At 41.0% G+C, this 24,443-nt stretch overlaps 1 protein-coding gene across 1 annotated transcript in view; it reads right to left on the bottom strand.

The window, feature by feature from the left end:
• The window catches only part of LOC307127021 (uncharacterized protein), a 369,345-nt gene that overhangs the window by 191,418 nt on the left and 153,484 nt on the right, over positions 1-24,443 (bottom strand). The gene's annotated exons all lie outside the window — the stretch shown is intronic.

Raw genomic sequence — 24,443 nt, forward strand, 5'->3', positions numbered from 1 at the left:
AGGATCCTGACGTTCACTTGATAAACCTCTAGAAGTATCCTTAAAATTAGAATTTCCTTTAGGATTTCCAGTGGTTGGATGCATTGATGACACTCATATTCCCATCATCACACTTTCTGAAAATGGATTACTGTATGGAATGAAAGGATGCTGCCATATATGCCATAACCACCACCACAGCTGTTAAATACATTTATTTACAATTTTTATGGTCATCTTCATTTCCTACAAATATTTTATTCTTTTTCCTGTTGGGTGTTAATATTCTTCCTCCATCTCCTCTTCATCTGTCAGTGGTGCTGGTGTTTGGCTGGCCTGAGTAGAAGTCAAATGTTTAATCTCATTACCCTAATTAATAAATGTAACAAGTGGGATCAGAGAACATTTCATTATGTGAAAAGAGCATAGACCCTTTTCACATTTCTGGGTTTCTCAGAGCGGAAGTCGTCATAGGGTTAACTTTAATAGCAGTGAATGAAAGAATAAATTAAATATATATTTTTTGTGTCCCCATTTGCTCAAATAGCAAAAGAAAAACTCCACAATAGTGATTTAACAACTTTCGAAAAGAGGGAAAAATAGAGTGAGTTTGATAACGGAAGTGGAAAGAGAGAAAGATGTTAATTTTCACCATCACTCCCATAGACACTGTATTAGAAACACAGCAGCGGTAACTTGTTTTTTGTAATATGATGCAAAAGTAATATAATACAAAGTATTAGTGTTATAAATGTACATACATTTAAAAAATACAAAAAACGTTTTTGGATTTACGATATTGATGACCATTAAAACACGTCATCACTGTGAAAAGGGTCTATGTGGGAAAAGCTGCTGCACATTGGACACTGAATGATATTTAATTAATATGTCAAATGTTTGTAAAGTCATGAAACCTACACCCATGAACATTTTATGCTTAAAGCTTTACCTGATTGAATTATGTTTTTATTTTTCATTTTTAGCTGCTGCCACATTCTTTTTTTGCCTTTTGGATACCATGAAAATTAAACTTAATTCAAATAATTAAGAATTAAACTTACATATTGACCCGGAAGTATGCAAACATCTTTTTGTTGGGTGCTGTTGCCATGGTGAATCGTAATTTCGGAGCTCCATTGATCGTGGCTTTTCATAGTTGGAGTGCATGTGCTTAACTCAGAGTCAGTCTACTCAGAGTTGATTGAACTACCTCAATTCAGCTGTTCTGAAACCCAAAACTCAGAGTTTCCCATCTCAGAGTAAGTCAACTCAGAATTCAGGTTTAAACTCAGAGTTGGTTGAACCTCCTTACTGAAACGGGCCCCAGCAGTTTAAGACATTAAATTCGTAAGCACATAACACAAGAAGACTTATCTTTGAATACAAAGAAAACTTTATTGATTACTCTAACACAGGGGTGTCCAACCCTGCTCCAACACACCTGTCTGTAAATATTTAGCACCCTGAACACCATGATTAGCTAGTTCAGGTGTGTTTGATTGAGGTTGGAGCTAAAATCTGCAGGGTGGTAGCTCTCCAGGACCAGGGTTGGACACCCCTGCGTCTAACACATAAAACTAATATCTAACACAAACACACTCATACGCATAGCAGAAAGAAAGATCCCAGATAGTGAGGAAAGAATGAGTTTTAAGAGTGAGAAATTATTTCATAAATGTAATCCTCCTATCGTTTCTTAGGCGAGGTTATTAAATTTGATCTCAATGCACCAGTTCTGAATCTGGAGGTTACTTTCTTTTGTGTCTAGTGTCATCTTTTGAATGGGAATTCTCTGGAGAGGGGTTCTCCCAGTTCTTTGATTCGCTGTCATGTCTTTTGATCGAGGTCTTGGGAAGCCAATCACGTGGCATGTTGACGGCTGGATGGGAAGTCTTGTGGGTGTTTTCTGAAGTTGAAGCGTGCCCGATGCAGATTCGTTGAGAACATAGCGGCGAAACTTAACTTAGGTTTATTTTCTTTCCGTTGAGTCTCGTGTTCTAAGTAAAAGAAAGGAAAGTGAAAGAAGAGTATTCATATGGCCGGAAAGAAATCGTTTACCCGTTTTCTCTGATCTTAGTCTGCCACGACCGTCTCCTTGGGCGGCTTCTGGAACTGCTAGGAACTGAGAACTGCACTGCGAGCAGAGCTCATTCTTTGTTTGTGTTCTGAGATTAAACTCAAATATTTGCCCATCCCCCTGGGTGGGTTCTAGCCAATTAGGGATCATCTTGGTTCGGGGGTGACTGTCTCCACCCTCCCCATAAATTACGTTATCTGCGGTCATTTATTTTCCTGCTCTAAGCAGAGAGTAAATTTAGACCCGATTTCTTCTCATAAGAACATGATGCATTCTACATAGATTTAATTGAACTCATCTGTTGAATTATACACAAACAAACAAAAAGATACCACGCACGGTGCACTTTCATTCACTCATTCAATAGTTACATGAGTACATGAATTGGGAGTGATATACAGTACATGTGTAATGGTCACGTGTACAGGTTGTAGACACAATAAAAATGCTGTTGGAGTCTGGAGTGTTGAATTGGGTTTTGTGTGGAATTATGCTTGAACGAATCATCTAGAAGATTAATTTGTGTGTACGCCCACAATTCCTACAATGTTCATATTTATATGAGTTTGTGTTTATATTTGAGAATGACCCCCACACACACACACAAAAAATTGTGCAAGCATTTTTAAGGTAAATGTAGGTGTCCTTCCAAAAAGTATCCATGGATATCAAATGATTTAAGGCATCCAATTCAGATATTATGCACACCAAACCACACATTAAAAACGTAACAAAATTTTCAATTGTAAATAATAATAAAAAACCATTAAACATTATTAACAATGTAATTACACAGTTCACATCCAAGTGTGATACCAAACAGAACCATGTGAGATTTTGAAAGGCCACTACACCTGGGGCCCGTTTCAGTAAGAAGGTTCAACCAACTCTGAGTTTAAACCTGAACTCTGAGTTGACTAACTCTGAGATGGGAAACTCTGAGTTTTGGGTTTCAGAACAGCTCAATTGAGGTAGTTCAATCAACTCTGAGTAGACTGACTCTGAGTTAAGCACATGCACTCCAACTATTAAAAGCCACGATCAATGGAGCTCCAAAATTACGATTCACCATGGCAACAGCACCCAACAAAAAGATGTTTGCATACCCAGATAGCAGACCAACACTGAATCAACGTTGAATCAATGTTAATGCATCAACTGAAATATCATTGAATCAATGTTGAAATTTAACAGTTTTGCACCCTGAAATAATGTTATTTCAATGATGAAAAATAGATCAAGATGGGCTTAAAATCAATATTTTTTCAACTACAATTAAATCACTTATTTATCACTGAATCAACATAGAAACACTATAAATCAATCTTGCTTTATGTACAGCAGGATTCTATGCCAGTTAATTTTCATGTATGGCAGCAATTTATATTATTGTTTATCAAAAAGTCACTCAAAGTAAACAACATCCTTCAGTTTACATGCAAATGTATATATTTATGCCCCCACAGTTACAACAGGAAATCTCACATTGACTTAAAACAATTACATCTGAATTTATAACACAAGTGAAAAACATGACAACCTGGCAAAACGGAAGTAAATACAAATGGAAACTCGTCAATAAAGACAGAAATGGGACAGTACTACTGAAAGAAAAAAGGTATAAGAAAGAATGAAATACTCTGAATACTCTAAACTCAGGGGTTTCCACCACGAGCAATGCCCCCAAGCCTTTCAGGGGTGTAACGGAGCCATTTGTGCACCGTCCCAGCAAAGATGAACTCTGATGCTTCCTTTTTATCAGCATTCACTTGTAATGCACCTAAAACAACAAGAAGTTAGTAAATATTTGGAAATGTGATTAATTATACATTACAAATGTACTACAAAATGAAGTGAAACTTGAAATGTCCCACTGAGCAAAGTTATGTCCAAAAGATGTCTTTTCAATGTCTTTGCTCCTAGAGGCGTACGTTGAAAAGACGTCCACTGAGGAGCCAGAATGAAAGTTTTTATGACGTCTGTTTTTGACGTGTTCTGCACGTCCGATATAGACGTTCATGTTAAGCCACGCTTTGATCTGAATGTGCATTCGGTAGGGGAAAATATTCAAAATTCTTTATTAACCCTGTATTCTTTAGATAAATAATTAAATGTATATAAATTATGCATGATTTAAATAATAATAATAGCCTACATTCTATAAATTTAAAACAGGCTATGATTTATATAACTGGATGACCACAAGAATTAAGGACTCTGTGACAGTCATTTATCTATCTGCATGTGCTAGCTAGCCGAAAACACTAGAGGATTGGAGATGTTTTCCATGATGGAGGCGATTTTAAAACAATAATTAAAACAGTAATATTAACAATATGCCTACTAATAATAATCAACTGGTTCGTCCCATTGAATTAAATTTATGGTAGGAGTTCTTTGTTAATCCACACACTTGTTGGTGGAGATTCATCCTTTGAGGAGAATGAATGTGCTCACATTTCACAGAAATGTACCCAATTGATTTGGATTTGCTTTAACATGTTGAATGATGGGACAGATAGATTGAGTAAGCCTCACCAGTGGAGAATTAAGCTGACCAAAAATCAACATTGATTCAATGTTTGTCTTTTCAATACTGAAAAACATGTTATTATCAACATTGATCCAATATTATTTAGCATTGCATTTTCAACATTGGTACACTATTTATTTTGCATCGAATTTTCAACATTGATCCAATGTTATTTAGCATTGACATTTCAACCTCAACCAAATTGATGATTCTGATGGAATTTCAACATTGACTCAATGTCACAATGCTATCTGGGTATCAAACTAGGCTGGTTCGATTTAATTGGATTCAACCATTAATGCTTTGTCTTGTCCTACAGTCAAAACCTCTGACGACTCCCTCCACCGCTACAACATGGTGTTTGAAAAGATTAAAAAGGAAGCTAATACAAAGCTCGGGGAAGATTGGAATACTACTGAGTTTCAGGCTCCGATTGCAGAACTTGCAGCAACTAACCCGGATCTGTTCAATACATTGAGGTCCACTTTTAAAAGAAAGGACAGCCTGAAAAGGTTTGCTGAAACTTGCAGGGGATTTTGTGAACAGGAGCCTACAGCTTCAGCTATGCTAAAGAAGAAAGATGATGGATCCTTGCTGGATATTTATAAGAACTAAACTAGTACTTTGCATATGTGTTTGTGCCATGTATTTGTTTAGTTTTGTTCAGCATATTTCATGAGTAGCTTTTTTATTTTTTTTTTTTGTTGTAAAACCTTTGACAGCTTTATGGTTTGTTAAGTGTTTTCAGATATACAGGCACTTAAAGTTCATGATAATGTACTGAATTCCTTCTCAGCTCTTCTCAGGTATTGCTGTTGATTTAACTGGTTTATATTGTTTAAGAATAAAGCGGTAAAGTTAAGATCAAAGTCCTTTTATGTCCACAGTACATTGGCCCTCATTTATCAAAAGTGCGTACACCAATTTTCCAGCCTACACCTGGCGTACACCCAAAACCACGGTGACTTTGAGATTTATCAATATGGACGTTGGCGTACGGCTCAAATCCTACACCAGCTCAGGAGGTGGTGTACGCACGTTTTGAGTTAGTGCGAAAATGCGCAGAAAAACAATTCCTAACATCACAAAACGCACTGACAAAGATATGCTATATTATGACCCACTGTAAAAAAAACAACAACAACAAATAAAGCCCTATTCGCACGGGATAAGTATTGTCTGGGGACCTCGTGTGATTTAGAAATTACTCCCCCACATCTGAATTTTGTGTGGCGCATTCGCACGGGATAAGCTGTGATTTTACTCGAATTTACTGACTTATCTCCCGGATATGATGTTACTTGAAAATGTTTTTTCGTTATATAGCTGTATGAAATTATAAACAGTCGTATCGATATCATTTTGATTGTTTTATAGTAATACAAATAATTTCGTTCAGTTAGAGAACAGACGCAATTAAAAACGTAACTGAGCAATATAATAATATACGACGGAAGATTCAGTTTCAAAGCTAATGTAAAAGCGCCCATTTAAGCGAGTTGTCATTGTACTGTTCTGTTTTTGTGTTTTTCATTAAGAATAATATTAAACACACCATTCCAGCAATTACTCCCAAATTGTGCTCATTTTAAAGTGAAAGTAGTAGCCTATAATCCGCGCGGCCGCACGGGAAGTAACGGTGCGCATTATATGCAGCCTAGCTCCATTCTTCGTGAAAGATAAAGATAGAAATGCGCACAGGACACAAAAACCTTGCAAAAATGATATACGATCGGCCTAATCCCGGCCAAATCACAGAGATGCCGATTCGCACGGGACTAATATTATCACAGGACGGTGTTCGGCGAAATATGGTAGGTCATTTGCGGGGGAATTTTTACTTTACATATTACAGACATGGCCGATTTGCACGGGATTAAGATGACATTCTCTGCAATTATTACAAATCACCAGAGGTCCCCACATAATAGGCTACTAATCCCGTGCAAATAGGGATATAGTAATTATAAACTTCAGTGTTTATTTTTGTGCAACATGGACTTCAATGTTTAATTTGTGTGACTTTACCAAAGCATTTGATTTGTAGGCATATGTATTCCTCCAGTTGCGAGCCTGTGCGCTTTACCTGACGGTTCAAGGTTAGGCCCGGCAGCTGCGCACGGACTGGGACTGAAAATAATTCAGACTGACAAAATAATAAAAATGACATTCTTCTTCTTTTAAATAATAATAAAATAAATAATAATAACGACATTCTTCTTCTAACAATAAGCGTCATTAATAATACAAATCATAATAATAATAAGAATCTTACAAAATTGTCATGCAATTATTAATGTGAATGAATGGTACTCCACATCACATTATCATCACTATTGTACACCCCAATTCATGTGACTTGATACGAAATTAAATGCTAATTATTTCAAAACACGTGCTGTAAAATAATGAATTGTGATAGGTAATTTCTCATCCAAACAGCTATTTAAACTGGATTTCCACCGTACACCTTTTTGTGGGCGCCTTTAATCCCACTCTTTAAACTCCCAAATAAAACAATTTAGTTTTTTTTCCACTTCCCCGGTGATGGTCTCGATCTCCACGTCGGAGAAGTTTCGCTTCTTTGCCATCTTCCGTGTGTCCATGGCGTAAAATGAGGGCGTGGGGGAGGCGGAGACTTGAATATATAGGGGCGTGTTATTCTAATGACGATCGTTTTCAGCCGCGGCATTTTTCAAGGGTAGGTTTTGCGTACGCCTGGATTTCAGAGGTGCGCACAGCTTAATAAATCAGGCGGTGAGAGGAGTGTAAGCATAATCTTACGCCAACATATACGCCCGTTTCTACGCAAGATTGATAAATGAGGGCCATTGTGTGTAAAGGCTTGAACTTTCATTTGCATGTCTTTTCACAATTATGCCATCGTTAATAACACATTGTTCATCAGTGTTTCAAATGACCAAGTCACCACTTTAGTTGAGGGGCCACATGATGAAGTCATGAGAAGCTAATGCTTAGTTAATGACGACTACTGTATTTGGATGTCAATATAATTTGTGTGCTATGTGCTGTGATTGGTCAATTTTGGGGTCTGTCTATTTACCTGCTGGCTACTATGAAGACGTGAACATGCTTGCTAACTCATAATTAATGAAAAACATTAGTTTTTCCTCCACTCCATGTATCTAAAAGCTTTAGTTTTGTTGATTCACCGTTGTTGTGAATCAAATGCAAAATCTTGATGTCTGTGTGTGACTATGTGAAATATTTGCTCAAAACATTGTGTGCACATGCTGTTTAATCATCCTTCAGGATAAATTATAATTTTAAAGGTCCCATGGCATGAAATTTTCATTTTATGAGGTTTTTCAACATTAATAAGAGTTCCCCTAGACTGAATATTGTCCCCAAGTGGATAGAAATGTTGATCGGTGTAAACCCGAGTTCTGGTTGTCTTTCTCTGCCTTTGAGAAAATGACAGGCCAGACTAGCCAATCCTGAAGTCTCCTGGTTTGACGTCCAAGCAGGAACGGTTACCTCCCTTTCCTCCGCCCAGAGAATCTGGCACGCCCATGCAAGCGCTCGAGAGATCATTGCTTGTGAACGAGTGAATGCTGGCTGTTTCTCAGTGTTTGGATGTACAAATGAAAACAGAAGTCTTTTTTCAGTTCCTTCTGATCTGTGATCAGTGATTTCTGATGTGTAGCTAATTATTTATTATTCGTGCACACACTGCGGCTTCTCTCTCTCCCGACAGAACGGTGTTTTCGTGTTTTCTATCTTGTGAGTCAGTGTTTTTGTACGTCCTCGTCGCGTCTATCTGTTCTAAAATGTGCATACAGTCGTTTCTGCTCAACATCAGCAAAGTAACATCTTTAGAGATAAACCTCACACACGCCGAAGCTCGGGCTGCACTGGCCGGTCGGCCTTCAACATCACCGACCCCCAGTACTGCATCTGGCCCACAGCGGAGGCGGAGGCGCCTTACGCGGTGCGAGTTTAAGCAGAAGGGGGGTAAGCGTGAGGGTATCCGGCTAGGCTAGCCAGCTTTCCCCACAATAAACTGGATTACATTCGATTACTGCTGTTGTGTCTTTGTTTGCGCTGTGTACTCAATGCGCGTCACTGACGCTTTTCATATGATAGGAACATATCTAAAAATAATGCTATTATCAACACTTACTCGTAACTCGTTCATCTCGACAGCTGTAATGGTACTTTGCATGTGTTACAAAGTTGGTAATAATGATGAAGACGGACTCGTCGTGACTGGGACTCGTGTTTATTCAGAACTCTGAGATACAAACACAATAAACTCACGCTGACTGACAGCGCTCTCATAACTCAGTAGTTACTATAAATAACTTTGTTAGCAATCGCTGATCTCCGTACGTTAGTGATGTCCAGTTTGCGAACGATCTTTCTTTTGAACCGGTTCTTTTTAGTGAACCGAATCAGTTCACCAAATCGGACTGAATCGTTCTAAATGGTTCACGTCTCCAGTCAGCGCTGATCCATAATTTACTAAAGTTACTAACTTTCTGACATGAGTGACAGTCCCTCCGACTAGAAATAGACTAATAACCTGAAGTATATGCTGTAACTACAACAGTTCACTGAACTGAGACATGCTGAGAACTGATGTGAAGTGAACTCAGGTCCATCCGTCTCTCTGGCAGCAGCTCGTGCCTGCTCGTGCCTCGTAGACCTCATTGAACCACGCCCCCTACGCTCATTTAAAATTCAAAGATGTCAGCCAATCACAACAGTGGGCGTTTTTTACTGAAGTCTCACAGCAGACTCTCTTGAAACAGGGCATTCAGCCACAGGGCAAACATCAATATTGAAAAAATGCCTTTTATTTCTAAATTATGACATTTTATGATGTAAAAATCATACTAACAATATAAGTACACCTCAGGAAACATTATAAAATAATAGAAAAATGCCATGCCATGGGACCTTTATTGCTATTGGTGCCAATACTGCAATTTCACAAGGTTATAGTGGCTATAAACATGACTATTGTGCCAAACAAGAACACAAATCTTAAAACACAACGTCAGATGATCACTTTCCGATGATTTAGTCATCAACAAGGAGCTGCCCTTATGAAAGGAAAATATATTTACCAATATATTTCTTAAAATGTATTGTAATATATTATTTTTCCCTTTTATTTTCCAATATATTATATATTTGAATACATTGAATAATATATTGATGATACATATATTATATATTCATGTAATATATTTTAATATATTGCAAAATATACAAATGATTGCCGCTTTCAATATATTACAATATATTGAATGTGAATAATTAATATATGCATTTATATATCCCAAAATATATGCAATATTATATTTATAAATATCTACCATAATGTATTTCAATTTATATGGGAAAATGTTTTGGTAATATATGTAAAGATATAGTGTCACATGTATGTTTAATACATGGTAGAATATATTTTAAATATATGTAAAATTATGTGGAATTATATACATGAAATATATGTATAGATATGTGTTCAATATATTGTGGAATACATTTTAAATATATGGAATATTATATGGAATTACATACATTAAATATATGTATAGATATGTGTTCAATATATTGTGGAATACATTTTAAATACATGTAATATTATAAAATATAATGTGAAAATATATGTGAAATATACATATACACACAACATGTGTACATATGAGAACATGCACATACAATGTATATACATATATGGTGATATATATAGTATATTTACATGTAACATCTAAAATATGAATTAATATGTAATCTGCAATATATGTGCAAACCTTTATACCACATATTAACACAGACTAATGGGTAATCTATCAAAAGCCATCTTTATTTTCTTTTAATCAGGTAGATAATAAAGAGCTACACAGGCCTACCAGTATTAAAACCATGTGGTCAGATAAACTTAACAGTGCAAAATTTTTAAACGGTACCATTGAACACAAAATATACAAAATACAAATTATAAATTAAAGCAATTTCAATGTCTGCTCTAAACATTCAGCAGTGCTGTTATAAAATATAAATAACATTTCTATAAAAGAAAAACAAAAAAATAATAATTATAAATAAATAAAAACTGTAAAACAGTGCGTTATCCTGGTTAGGAGTCCATCTTGGTTCTTCTTTAAACGAGCACACTTTTGGACTTCACCTGGGGCCTCATTTATAAAACTTTGCGTAGGATTTGCGTCAGAAGTGGCGTGCGGATGAAACATAGGACGTGCATACGCACAGAAATACGCAGCTTTTGTGGCTTCATGTCACGCCCATAGTTGCCCATAAATAATCAGTGAAACGCCCACAAGTTAATATTCATAATTTGCGAAATCATGGCAAACACAGAGAGGAAATCAAAAAAACGTAACTTCACTCAATTTGAAGTAGAAGTTATTGTTGGCGTGGTGGAAAAGAGGAGAACAATTTTGTTTGGAGGGTACAGTGTGGGCATTACTAATGCCAAAAAGGCACTTGAGTGGCAAAAGGTTGCAGACGCCGTAAATGCTCACAACCTCGGACGATGGCCGAAATAAAAAAGAAATGGTCGGACATCAAAGTCGAGGCAAAAAAGCGTCTAGCGCTCCATCGCCAGAGTGTGTCTGCCACGGGTGGGGGAAAGGGGACACCGGAGCTGACCCCTCTTGATGAGAGACTGGCGGCAATTATTGGGGAATCCCTATTAATCCCTATCCCTATTTTCTACGTGGAAATGGGAAATAGTTCAGTTCAAATGTAACTTCTTGCAGTTTTCTGAATGGTTGAGACATACGTCATATGTTATTTTATCAAAAATAAAACAAACTAAAGGCATAGGCCTATGCACGAATACCATGATTCCGTAGCTGATTAATACATTTTTACTATGAAAACAACTTTCCCCAGCGGACAATTAATAAATCTATCTATCTATCTATCTATCTATCTATCTATCTATCTAATTATCTATCTGTCTATCTAATTACATCTATATCTGCTCCGCCAGACGGACACATTGACAAGTTTTGTAGGCTACATTATTTCGTTCTGTTTACCATATTATTTATGAGGATGAATTGCATAACATGCCAATATTATTGCAGAACATATTTCACTTTTCTTTTTGCAAATATGTGTTAATTTGCATTTCTGTTGTAATTTTCGTTTGTTTTACACTGCAGATCGATCAAACAGGTGTTTGTGTAGGCTGTTAATTGTAAGACTTGCTTTGTGAAGTTTTCATGTTTATGAGAGGCAGTATAGCCATTTCTTTTACACAACGTTCTACAGTTTCACACACTTTCACGTGTTTCTTCCATCTGCCGACGGTGTCGCCATTTCTCATTTCACCCGTTTTTGTGTGTACGCCTGGGTCAGAGCTTGCGTGAAGGACCGCACATTTTCCCGTCAAGTTTGCTTTTTATAAATACCAATTATTGCATAGAGAGCGGCGTACGCCTTCTTTTGTGCATACGCAACGTTTATAAATGAGGCCCCTGGTGTCTTAGCTCGCAGATTCTACCATTAATGGATTTTCTGACATCAGCTTCCTTGGCCGTCGGAAACAACAGTATCTGTGGAACAGAACAACAATGATTACTCTACCCCTCCTCACTCCTCCAGCTGCCCCTCAGGTTAGAGAAAATCTCGACCCCCTCCCCCCGCCTGGTAGATTCTGGAAAGCACCAGCTCTAAAAACGATTTACCTAGTAAAGCTTGAAGTTTCCTCGGGTCGAGAGCCTTCCGACGATCAGCACAGGGATCCAGCTTGCTGACCCCTCCTTTCAGGTTGGACTTGAGGAGGATATCCACACTGAAGAGCCCCATCAGTAGCACCCGTGCCATCCCATTGGGGGTGGTACTAGCTCTTGCAGTCTCCCAACAATGTGACGAGACAGTGACTGTTCCATCATTCCCGATTTTCACCTTTTGTAAACAAACAATTAATTTTTTTTAATAAATAAGACCTTAAGCCAGGGGTGCCCAATCCTGCTCCTGCCGATCCACTGTCCTGCACAGTTCATCTCTAACCCTAATCAAACATACCTGAAGCAACCAATTAACGTCTTCAGGATCACTTGAAAATTAAAGGCAGGTGTGTTTGATAAGGGTTGGAGATGAACTGTGCAGGACAGTCGATCGGCAGGAGCAGGATTGGGCACCCCTGCCTTAAGCAAAGAAATAAACAAGGAAAATCACCACAAGCAATAGAATGTCAAAAAAGCTTTAATTTTTGTTTAAAGGACAACTCCAGTGAAAAATGAGCCTAGGGGTAATGGTTACCGAGTAGATCGTTCTCTGGGATGCGTTTTCATGATAATCGAATGTAAAGAGTTGTATCTCTAAAAACAGATTAGCTTATAACGCTAGTATATGGGGCAGAGAGTAAGTTAAAGTAAATCGCTAGTTAATACCACTAACAAGGCTCAAAATAGCCTCACACTACCACGGTAGCATAATGACTACTTCTTTCAGCAGAAGCTACTGTCACAGGAAGTGTGACCGCAATTCTTAGGGCCACCCACATATTTGGAAAAAACTTCTTCAAGTTTCTTCTCCTTCAAGTAATTCAGAATCTCCATTGTCGTCATGCCATCTTTTGGCAACACTGGGAAATTTTTCAACTCAAGTGCCAGTTCCCTGCCGTCAACATTTTTATGGTCACCGTGGCTCAGAGTGTTGCTGAGGTTTTCGCACTCCTTTGCAAGTTCTTCCTCTGGCAAATTAGGAAAGTTCACCAACTCTCCAAACTTGTCCTCAACATCACCCAAGAGCTTGAAGCGTTCTTGCAGTGATGTAACTGACACATCAACAATTTCCAATTTCTTTAGCGCATCTCCCTCTGGCTCATCAGGGGATTCATAAGAGAACTGTCTTTTGTTTTTTCTTAGCCTCTTCTGCTTTAGGACAGTGTCCACATTCATCTCTTCACAGAGATCTCTTGCTGATACCTGAGCAGAAGCGAACCCAGTGCTTCTGTAGCTGACCAGAGAGGCTTCAGTTGTCCTCAGGAGATTCAGAGCCACATCCAGTTGCATAGACATTGACTGCAATGCTTTGCTGACATGATGAATTTTTGCCAGCATGTCATACCACACAACGCTACAAATGGAGAAGCGGTATGACCTAACCTCTTCAGCCAAAGACTGTGCCTCAGTTTTAATCATAGAATCAGTGCCTTTCTACCTGACCTCAAGAAGTGCATCCCTCACCTCTGCTGTCTGGAATTTCACAGCCTGTACGCTGTTAATGCGACTTTCCCATCTTGTATCCGACCAGGATTTCAGAGTTGTTTTGACATGGTGCTTTAGGATGGTCCACCTTTGTGTGGAGGCAGAGAATAGAGTAAAAATTCTCTGTAGGTAGCCAAAATAGTTAATTGCATCTGTGGAGCTTTTTGCTGCATCAGCAACAACAAGATTTAATGTATGTGCTCTGCATGGGACAAATAAAGCCCTGGGATTTTGTTTCAAAAGTCTGGCTTGGACGCCTTTTGACTTTCCCTTCATGTTGGCGCCATTGTCGTAAGACTGTCCCCGGCAGTCTTCAAAGGGAAGGTTAAACTCTTCTAGTCTCTTCAGAATAAGGTTGGAGAGGCTTTCTCCCGTGGATGATTCCACCTCAAGGAACCCCATGAAATGTTCTTTTACTGTAGGGGTGTCTGTGTCATCTACTGCAACCATTCTAACTATAACAGATAACTGTTCTATGTGTCTGAGGTCTGGGGTGCAATCCAAAATAATTGAATAGTATTTGGCTTGCTTTATCTCCTTTAACATATAGTGTACAATTTTTTCACCAATGCAATCAATTAGTTCATTTTGAGTATCCTTTGCTAAGTATGTTGTATGGCTGGCTCCTCTTTCCACATCAGCAACATGCTGTTTGAGGACAGGGTCAAACTTGGCTATGAGCTCAACTTCCTTGAGGAAGTTTCCATTATTTGGCTGGTATAGCCTGTCTGAGTTCCCCCGAAGGGGAATATTTCGCTCGGCCAAAGACTGTATTATGGCCACCAACCTGGTCAGGACTTCACGCCACCTCCTCCTTTCAGCTTGAAGGAGTGTCATTTCCATTTGATCAATTGTCTGGCCCTTTTCAAGTCGAGTCTCCAATTCCTTCCATGCGGTCATGTGCCCTGAATGCTCTGGACTGTGCTCGTGGCTTTTCAGGATCTCACTACAATTCTTCCAGTCATTTAGGCCACTACTAATGAGGGAATAATTTTTCTGTGAAAAGAGCTTGCAGCAGAAGCAATACAGAGTATTTTTTTTTCCTTGAATATACAAGCCAGCTTCTCTTGATTTTCTCCCCATTTACTAATTTCCCGTAGAAGTGTTTGTGGTGGCAGCTTCTCCCATCATCTCTTTTTGGAAATGTAAAGTCTGGACTTGTCTGGTATGGTCCTCTGCTAACTAACTCTGTCCTTACCGCATCACAGAGGGCTGGCCAGTCAGCAGGATCTACAGGTGCTCCCTGGATATCAGGAATTGCAGAGGGTGAGGTGTCTCCAGGCGGCAGTGTATTAGCAGAGCATGTTGTGTTTGTTATTCCTTCACCTAAAGGCAAATGCATATGTGCAAAATTGATTTCAATGCTTTAAAAGGGGTACACAATGTCAAGCAAAAATGCAATAACAAATGTGTACTCTTCATTTTATCCATATCCATCAAATGTTCTCATTTTGTTAGTGCTGTTTTCTAAGATTCGTCAATGATCTTATAAGTTATAATACAACAGACGGTATATATATATAAAAAATTACATCATTACTATGCTGTGCTTAAGCTATACATTACTATACTATAGACCAGCATATCGAGTATAATTCACCAGCTTTTTTATTGAATCCGGCACCTCATATGTCACTATTGAGTGTTTTTCTTCTTTTTTTTTCTTGGTTAATTTAATAGTCCGAAAAATAACTGCTTGTGAAAACAATTGATGCAGTGTATTTATTTTATTTTTGTACATTTCGCACCCGTGCAGTGCATGTTCTGAAATTAAAATAAAAATTGCCTTGAAGATGCTACACGTGGCCTTGTTTGTTTTGCGGGCTATTGACGATGCAATGCTCTGCTGATGCGCCGCGAGAAAGCCCTGGGGCCTCATTTATAAATGTTGCGTACACACAAAAGAAGGCGTACGCCACTCTCTACGCAATAATTGGTATTTATAAAAAGCAAACTTGACGGGAAAATGTGCGGTCCTTCACGCAAGCCCTGACCCAGGCGTACGCACAAAAACGGGTGAAATGAGAAATGGCGACACCGTCGGCAGATGGAAGAAACACGTGAAAGTGTGTGAAACTGTAGACCGTTGTGTAAAAGAAATGGCTATACTGCCTCTCATAAAGAACATGAAGACTTCATAAAGCAAGTATTACAATTAACAGCCTACACGAACACCCGTTTGATCGATCTGCAGTGTAAAACAAACAAAATCAAACGAAAATTACAACAGAAATGCAAAAAAAACCAAAACAATATTGGCATGTTATGCAATTCATCCTCATAAATAATATGGTAAACAGAACGAAATAATGTACAAAACTGATATTCTCGTCAATGTGTCCGTGTCACAGGGTGTTTTGGTGTTAGTTCATGTTTCATGTTTTTAGTTCATGTTTACTGTCATGTTTCTAAGTTTGTCTTGTTCTGTCAGCTTCCTGGTTTTGTCATGTGTTTCATTGTCATGTGACTCCCATGCCCTCACGTGATCTTGTGTCTTGTCCTGTCATTGGTTCATTGTTTAATCACTGTTCACAGGTGTCACTTGTCTTGTCATTAGTGTGTGTATTTAAGCCCTCATGTTTGCCATGTGTCTTGGTCGAGTATTGCTATGTGTAACCGCTGTTGGTGAGTGTCTGTCTGTCATGTTTTTTAGTCAAGTTGGTTTCAGTTCAAGTCATGTCAAGTCAAAGTCACCATTGGATTCTGAGTATCACGTTGTAAATAAACTGCACTTGGGTTCTCAACTTGCCTCCAGTGGATTCGTTACAGAATACTCGACCGTCAACAATGGACCCAGCAGTTGCCCTCCTACGCCTTCGTCAAGGCCATCAGGCCATTGAAAATTATGTTCAGAACTTTTGTGAACTCAGTCATGTGATTAACTTTAATGACGTGGCCCTCAAGGACATTTTTAGGTTTGGGCTAAACGACCCTATCCGCTCACAGATGCCAGGGGGGAAGATCCATTTTTCCCTGGCCCAATATATTGACTTTGCTCTTCTGCTGGCTGGGTCTTCTTTTACGGTGGGGACTGTGGAGGAGGGGCCCCACAACCCCACAGTACCCACCACAACCCAGCCAGAGTCATCCGCTCCAGCCCACGTCCATGCTCCAGCCCACGTCCATGCTCCAGCCCACGTCCATGCTCCAGCCCAAGTCCAGGCTCCAGCCCACGTCCAGGCTCCAGCCCACGTCCAGGCTCCAGCCCACGTCCATGCTCCAGCCCACGTCCAGGCTCCAGCCCAAGGCCCCGTCCAGGCTCCAGCCCAAGGCCCCGTCCAGGCTCCAGCCCAAGGCCCCGTCCAGGCTCCAGCCCAAGGCCCCGTCCAGGCTCCAGCCCAAGGCCCCGTCCAGGCTCCAGCCCACGGCCCCGTCCAGGCTCCAGCCCACGGCCCCGTCCAGGCTCCAGCCCACGGCCCCGTCCAGGCTCCAGCCCACGGCCCCGTCCAGGCTCCAGCCCAAGGCCCCGTCCAGGCTCCAGCCCACGGCCCCGTCCAGGCTCCAGCCCACGGCCCCGTCCAGGCTCCAGCCCACGGCCCCGTCCAGGCTCCAGCCCACGGCCCCGTCCAGGCTCCAGCCCACGGCCCCGCTGTCCCGCCCAAGAAAATTTTTGGGGGGGGCAAGGGGTACATGGAGGCCATGAAGGCCCCGCCTCTGTGGCCTGATGAACTCCCATTACCGCCATGGCCTGATGAACTCCCGTTACCGCCATGGCCTGATGAACTCCCGTTGCCGCCATGGCCCGGTGAACTGCCGTTGCCGCCATGGCCACCCACGCCCGAGGGTCCAGGTCCTCCCACGCCCGAGGGTCCAGGTCCTCCCACGCCCGAGGGTCCAGGTCCTCCCACGCCCGAGGGTCCAGGTCCTCCCACGCCCGAGGGTCCAGGTCCTCCCACGCCCGAGGGTCCAGGTCCTCCCACGCCCGAGGGTCCAGGTCCTCCCACGCCCGAGGGTCCAGGTCCTCCCACGCCCGAGGGTCCAGGTCCTCCCACGCCCGAGGGTCCAGGTCCTCCCACGCCCGAGGGTCCAGGTCCTCCCACGCCCGAGGGTCCAGGTCCTCCCACGCCCGAGGGTCCAGGTCCTCCCACGCCCGAGGGTCCAGGTCCTCCCACGCCCGAGGGTCCAGGTCCTCCCACGCCCGAGGGTCCAGGTCCGCCCACGCCACAGGGTCCAGGTCCGCCCACGCCACAGGGTCCAGGTCCGCCCACGCCACAGGGTCCAGGTCCGCCCACGCCACAGGGTCCAGGTCCGCCCACGCCACAGGGTCCAGGTCCGCCCACGCCACAGGGTCCAGGTTCGCCCACGCCTCAGGGTCCAGGTCTGCCCACGCCTCAGGGTCCAGGTCCGCCCACGCCTCAGGGTCCAGGTCCGCCCACGCCTCAGGGTCCAGGTCCGCCCACGCGCCCAGGCCCGTCCAGGTCATGTCTGGGTCCGGTGCCCCTGCACGGGCCTGGCCCACCATCCCTCCCCCAAGACCGCCCCCCAAGACTTTTTGTTGAGACTCTCTGTTGTTAGGCCATTGATGTGTTGGTATTGTTTGGGCGTCAGGGGCCGCCCATAGAGGGAGGGATCTGTCACAGGGTGTTTTGGTGTTAGTTCATGTTTCATGTTTTTAGTTCATGTTTACTGTCATGTTTCTAAGTTTGTCTTGTTCTGTCAGCTTCCTGGTTTTGTCATGTGTTTCATTGTCATGTGACTCCCATGCCCTCACGTGATCTTGTGTCTTGTCCTGTCATTGGTTCATTGTTTAATCACTGTTCACAGGTGTCACTTGTCTTGTCATTAGTGTGTGTATTTAAGCCCTCATGTTTGCCATGTGTCTTGGTCGAGTATTGCTATGTGTAACCGCTGTTGGTGAGTGTCTGTCTGTCATGTTTTTTTAGTCAAGTTGGTTTCAGTTCAAGTCATGTCAAGTCAAAGTCACCATTGGATTCTGAGTATCACGTTGTAAATAAACTGCACTTGGGTTCTCAACTTGCCTCCAGTGGATTCGTTACAGTCCGTCTGGCGGAGCAGATATAGATGCAATTAGATTGACTGATAGATAGATAATTAGGGAGATATATAGATAAATAGATAGATAGATGTATTAATTGTCCATTGGGGAAAGTTGTTTTCATAGTAAAAATTTCTTCATCAGCTACGGAATCATGGTATTCATGCAAATGCCTTTTGTTTGTTTTATTTTCGATAAAATAACATGACGTATGTCTCAACTATTCAGAAAGCTGCAAGAAATTACATTTGCACTGAACTATTTCCCATTTCCACGTAGATAATAGGGATAGGGATTAATAGGGATTCCCCAATAATTGCCGCCAGTCTCTCATCAAGAGGGGTCAGCTCCGGTGTCCCCTTTCCCCCACCCGTGGCAGACACACTCTGGCGATGGAGCGCTAGACGCTTTTTTGCCTCGACTTTGATGTCCGACCATTTCTTTTTTATTTCGGCCACGGTCCGAGGTTGTGAGGCTACAGAATTTACGGCATCTGCAACCTTTTGCACCTCAAGTGCCTTTTTGGCATTAGTAATGCCCACACTGTGCCCTCCAAAAAATATTTTTCTCCTCTTTTCCACCTCGCCAACGATAATTTCTACTTCACATTGAGTGAAGTTACGTTTTTTTGATTTCCTCTCTGTATTTGCCATGATTTCGCAATCGATGAATATTAACTTGTGGGCGTTTCACGGACTAATTATGGGCAACTATGGGCGTGACATGAAGCCGCAAAAGCTGCGCTACATTTAGAATTGATTGTAATTTATTAAGGGAAAACTGCGTAGGATGTGCGTGCGCACGGTTTTATAAATCCGAATATTTCTGTGCGTACGTACGTCCTATGTTTCATCCGTACGCCACATCGTACGACGCAAATCCTACGCAAAGTTTTATAAATGAGGCCCCTGGTCTGTTGTAGAGGATAAAGGATACTGATCCATCCAATGCAACAAATATGCATTGGCCTATGCTGAGTTTAATTTATTTATGATTAGATGCGCTGCAGTTCATGCGCAATGCAATGAACGCGGCGCACCGGTGCCTCCATGTCACGGTTATTATATTGTCTGTTATATTTGCTTTTTATTTATTAGATTCAAGCAATTCGTTGATGTAACATTTACTAAAATTAATATACAATTTATACAAAACGAAATTCGTTTCTAAGAAAGGCTTTCTACAAAGCAAAAAAATTTGGTAAAAAATTATGTCACCCCGAATTTGCGCATCTTATGATCCTATCTTTTATAACAATTGTTTTTTATAGCAAAAATGTTATAAACACATCATGTATATGTATATATATATATATTAGGGCTGGGCAAATTAACGCGTTAACGGTAGCGATTAATTTTTTCAGCTTAACGCATTAAAAATATTTAACGCAAATAACGCAGCGTCCGTTTTTATATCCATTTTTGCTTAGCGTTACATGATCACCGCGCTCCTATTCATGTAAATGCTTCCAAGCGACAAGACACAAGAGAGCGCGCTGTATGCCAATGTCCTGTCGGTGTGTGTGTGTGTGTGTGTGTGTGTGTGTGGATGCGTCTCATGGCAGCTAATCAAGGGACACTGACACACACACACACACACACACACACACACACACACACACGACGCATAGATAGACTCGCGTCAGTTTCTCTTTTGCTCTTGAACAAACAATAACACAGAGGATTTTGAGTATTCTCATATTAGGAGTCTTAAATTAGTTAAATAACTGTAGTAAATGTTGTTTGTACGGGAAGAAGGAGGCGGGAACCGGCGAACATTAAACAAACTTTTAATCAAATAAACACAAAATAAAATGGCGGCGGCAGCCCCTCACGGCCGACTGCCGCCTACACACAAACACAAAGTAAAAATAAAAAGCTGCAGCCCCTCACGGACGACTGCAGCGAACACAAAATAAAACATAACACAAAACGTCCAGGCCTGGTCCTCTCTCGTCCCTCACTGTCGTCACTCCTCCTTTATACTCCCTCACTCCTCCGCAAGGGCCGAGATCGCTGCGGCTCGCAGCTGGCGCTCATCCTCTCTGATGAGCGCCGCCTCGTCCCGCCCTCACGGTCCCTCGGCCTCGCTGCTCGCCACAATAACGTCTTAAATGAACTTAAAGAGTTGTGAGGAAATGAGATGCGCGGGACAGCACGTGAGATCCGCGGCTGTTCTTAAAGGGGCTATATGCAACTTTTTCCCCAAAATAAACGTAACAATAGCCTTTTTATTTTACCATTTATGACTCAAACATCTCCTGATGAGCATACTGACACCTTGTCCGCTCACAGTGGGTGCACCTATAAGCCTGTATCCTATTTTTCCTATTTTCTGGCGGGTTGTCTTTTCCCGCGCTGTCTGCGGATGTGACGTCACCACCGCTGCGAGAGCGAACAGAAAATGAGAGCAGTTCTGTTTTTTGGCCACAGGTGTCAGTCGCGAGTTTAAATTTCAGAAAAACGCATATAGCCCCTTTAAAGTGACAGGAGCACTGATGATGCCTGTCATTAATGTTCATCGAAGAACAACGGGAACAGAGACAATTTTAGGTTTAATGATGATTTATCTATATTTCATTTATTATTTATGCAGTTAAGGAAGGTTTGATAATTATTACATTTCTGTATATATATAACAGGGAAGGCCATGGGTAAATATAACATTTATTATTTTGGGTTTATGTAAAGATTGTTTTAAGTTCACTTAAATTAAAAGTTTTTTTTAAAGCCTAATAAATGTTGAAATTGGGAGCTTTCAGTTATACTGTAATGTAACGTCATTAATGTTTCATAGAGACTTTAGTATCAGTGATGTACTGGTGTACAGTATCAGTACTGGCCTTCATTCATAAAAAGATGACAATACGACACATATTTAAAATATGCTGTCTTTAAATTGTTTATACATTAATTTGGAGAGTAACTGAAATTATTACAATATCAAAATATTAAAAACTTAAAATATTAAAAACTTGCGATTAATCGCGATTAATTACAGAAAAAAATGTGATTAATTAGTTAATTTTTTTTAATCGATGCCCAGCACTATATATATATATATATATATATATATATATATATATATATATATATATATATATATATATATATATATATATATATATATATATATATATATATATATATATATATATATATAGGCCTATATTTTATTAATATATGATGATCGTTATCGGTAGTGATATTGTTTATTATTGCAAATATTTTTAATTTGTTTAATAAATCTAATAATTCTGACTGGGCACATCACTATAGTCATAACTTTTATTTCTATCTCAAATGATTTTTAAGGAGCCCCTAAAGGGACCTTTGCAAAAAATAAAAATATACAGACTATAGGTGGGAAGGAATCCAATCATGAAAATTGGCACTTCTGGAAAAGTTTTTGATTTTTGGCAGGGTGTTAGGTATGGGCCTAAGGTTTTTAAAAAACCATGGATACAAGTTGCGGTGGCCCTCTAGTGGCCGGTATCTATAAAAACCAGAATGGTGCCCGCATAAAAGAGAAAAGATTATATCTCAACTTCCTTTAGTCTTAAATTGTTGTACAATGACACTTTTTCTACTTGATATGATACAAGGACCATATGTGAGGTAAGTGTACAGTGATTTTACATATTTTAAGGGTACACTGACTTGCCCTGCCAAATTAGAGTAGTTTGAATTCGTTGATTCCTGATCTTGCTAGCTCTTGGTAGCTTGCTATCTAGCTAGCTAATATATGCAAATTCCGCTTCATTTCTCAATTGAAAGAAAATCAGCAGATTGTAACAATATTAAACATCCAAGGGAGTTTTGAGGTAGCTAGTCATACAAATGTAGCCCTGGATGGATCAGGGATAACCCGCACCTTGGGAAAAAAAAAAAGGCTAAGTATCATCATGGATGTTGAGGACACTTCCGGTCTCATATTTTGCAGCGAGCTAGCAATAAGAGACCAAGGGAGGAGTCAAACAGTGAAGTGGCTACTTTCAGTCCCAAAAAAAACAGGTCAAGTTTTAATGGTAGCCTAGACCGTAAAAAACTGCCGTGTGTTTACTGTGAAAAATATGAAGATGATACCACTGAGCCCATTTACAGGGCTAGGAGTGAGAACTGTTCAAAGAATCTCAACAAATGGGCCCTGGAATAAAAAAAACTGGGCAGTTTATGCCAGGCTAAACACTGCAGTTGATTCAGGAGCTGGAGATGTCAGTTATCATCCTGCTACACAAAACTAAACAATGATGCTCGTGCAGAAGAAAGAAAGAAATCAGAAGCAATGAAAATGCCAATGCAGTATGATCCATTAGTTATTGCTCAGCTTGTAGCATATGTACAGCATAATGAATCTACCTTTAAGCTAGCTGACTTGAGGAAACTTTCTGATCGTCGTCTAGAGCAACTGGGCTGGAGTGGAACATATGTGCACCAGAAACGATTCAAACCTCCTAAAGAAGCTTGGGCCTGAGTGGTCTGCTTTATCAGAGGGCCGTGATGTCTACATATCCCACAAGAAGACAGTTGGTGCAGCTGTGGCTCAGACCTCTTGCCTTCAAGTGACCAAAGATGAGGCGAAGACAATAGTTGAAGTGGGTCTTATGCTGCGCAAATACATCCTTCTGCAACAGATGCCTTTCAATGGATCCTTTACATCAAAATGTCATAACTGTGCGTTCACACCGCCGCCGGCGAGAGCGTCAAACTTCGCTCTGGCCGCCCTGCCATCGACGCTGTAGAAGATTCGTGGACGCGCTGCCGCTCTGACGTAGATCGAATGCTTGGTCTTTTTTGAAACAGCATTTAAAGGGGCTGCAAAGCAAACAATCATGTTGATCGGCGTTTGTGCTGACTGACCACAAGTAGGGTATAACCGTATAATATAACCTCATGAAATCATTTAAATGTGAAAGTTAAAAAAAGCAGATTGATGGAAAGAACTTAACAAATATAGTTACATGTTTGCTAACGAAATAAACCAATTAAAAGCCATTTGTGTGGTGTATAAATAATGTTGCGCATCTTCTTATCAAACCCGCCGCACCAGCAGTGATCAACCTCTCTCTATTTTGCTTGGGAACTAATGTGGTCGGAACCAAAGTTTACAGCGCTGCGTTCTCTAGAATCATCTCAAGCGGAGCACTTCTACATTCCCATTGGTTGCCGCCGAAGCGCGTCGTAGCTCATTACCATAAAGTTGACCTGATCCCAACTCTCCTCGACGCCCAAATCGTCCAAGACGAGCCGCGCCGCTCTCGCCGGAGCTCGCCGCCGGGCTCCCATTGAGAATGAATGACTTCCGGCCACTTTGACGCTCTCGCCGGCGGCGGTGTGAACGCACAGTTAAGTGAGCCAGTTGCAAAACCTCTTCAGACCCTTCTAGATGTTTTGATTCAAGGCTCAAGCACTGTTGAGAAGAATGAAGAGAATCAGGCCACCATCAATGCCAGGGTCAGAGTCGCCTGCACTATTAGTCAGTTGATATGCAGCAATGCTGCAAAGCAAAGTAGTCAAGCCCTCACCCTCTATCAGAGGAAGGAGAGAGAGACACCCTTTCCACTCTATGTGGGACTGAAACTGCATGGAAATGATCGCAATAAAAGGCATCATCAAGAAGTTCCATGCACTTGGCATG

The sequence above is a fragment of the Gobio gobio genome, assembly GCF_949357685.1.
Source record: "Gobio gobio genome assembly, chromosome: 5".
Lineage (NCBI taxonomy): Eukaryota > Metazoa > Chordata > Actinopteri > Cypriniformes > Gobionidae > Gobio > Gobio gobio.